The sequence below is a fragment of the Octopus bimaculoides genome, chromosome 19, assembly GCF_046866305.1.
Source record: "Octopus bimaculoides isolate indiv1 chromosome 19, ASM4686630v1, whole genome shotgun sequence".
NCBI classification, from domain to species: Eukaryota; Metazoa; Mollusca; class Cephalopoda; order Octopoda; family Octopodidae; genus Octopus; species Octopus bimaculoides.
In genome coordinates, this window is record NC_142946.1 from 12,066,408 (window position 1) to 12,068,051 (window position 1,644).

Here is a 1,644-nt window from a genome sequence, read left to right on the forward strand (position 1 = left end):
TGTACTCTGGGATTGATGTAATCGACCCCAGTGTTTACTAAGGCGATGCTAGTCTCTAAATTATATGATTAAGAAACAAATATCTCGTTATAAAGAAGACAGTCTTATTATAAAATGTTGTCGCTAGAAGTCCAGTCAGCTTGAAAGAAAACTAAAATTTCAAAACTAAATATATTTTGAGTAGATCTGATTATATTTATTTTTGTGGAAAAAGCACACAAAAAACCAGCGGTAAAACAAAAAGAAAAAAACCGTAATCTCGCGAGACGGATTCGAACCATCGACCTAAGGATACCAATTCTATATTACTGTACTACAGTCCTCCGCTCTACCAACTGAGCTATCGCGAGTTACATGACGCACGCATTGTAATTAATGGTAAAAATAAGTAAGTAGTACAAGCTCGTATTGCTTAGCTCAGCTATGATTGAGGAAATCTACGGTCAATGACACTATAGCCATATCATCAAGACTATTTTGAGATATAGTACATGGAATTGCTTATCCAATATGCCTTCTATTGGTTTTTAAGAAACCAGGAAGAAATTGAGTGTGGTTTAGATCCTATTTCTAACGGACTCCAAAAGCCTTATTGGTGTACATTTTTGATGTAATTGTTAATATGCGACTCGCATTGACGATCTAAAAGTAGTCTTTCTTTTCCCTCTCGCTTCAGTCGTTCTCTTTCTCTTCTAATCGGTCACCTTTCAGAATATTCCTCTTACTCAATCTCTCACCCTGCTCCCTCTTATGACTTTATGTTTCCCACACTCTCTCTCTCTTCTTGACCATCAAATACACACACACATACATACACACACACAAACACGGACATACACATTCACACATTCTCTCTTTCTTTCTATCTCTGTCTGTTTATCTCTCTCTCTCACTCTCACTCTATTATCCCTGTGTCTTTCTACTTTCTACTCTTTCTCTTTCAGATCTTCTACTTCCTCTCTTTCTCTCCCTCTCCACCCTCTCTCTCTCGCTCTCTCTCTTTCTCTCTCTTATTATTATTATTTCTTTCTGCATGCATCTATGCTTCACTCATTCTCTTCTTCTACATAAGCACTACATCTCTTCCAATCTTTGTCATTCTTTCCGCCTTTGCCGACAAACACACACGCACACACAACGCCCTCTCTTTTCTCATTTAACTTTCTCTAACTTTTCTATTCACGTGTGTGTATGTGTTTGTATGTGCGTGTTTCTGTGTCTGTGTGTGTGTATTTGGCTGTAACGCCAACGTTCTACATCTCACATTCTCTCTCTCATTTTCTCTCTCACTCTCGTTCTCCCCCTCACTCTGTAATTTCCTTCCGCCACTCAGCAACCCCCTGCAAGTATTAATTACTATGCCAGCTAGTACGTATGTTGATTACATCGTTAATTAGATGAGTGTTCGGTAGATCAGTCGGTCTGTTTCTTAATAGTCTATTTCCCTAATTAATTATGGAATTAATTAAATTGGTTGTATTTTCCATTTTCTGAAACAACTCACTAGCTTAAACTGTTGAAAATATGGTTTTTCTGTTGAAAAACTGTTGAAGATATGGCTTTTCTATGGAATCTGTGACCAACTCAGGGACTGGAATTCTACTACAAGAATTGGTGTGATATTCAGGATCTACTGAGGAACTT

The 1,644-nt window shown here is 37.7% G+C and overlaps 1 non-coding gene across 1 annotated transcript; it reads right to left on the bottom strand.

Annotated features, from left to right (window-relative positions):
- Positions 1–257: 257 nt before the first annotated feature.
- Positions 258–350, bottom strand: Trnay-gua (transfer RNA tyrosine (anticodon GUA)). Its single transcript has 2 exons — positions 314–350; positions 258–293 (listed from the first exon to the last, which is right to left on the bottom strand). It is a non-coding gene; the product is annotated as a tRNA-Tyr (tRNA).
- Between the last annotated feature and the right edge of the window lie 1,294 nt (positions 351–1,644).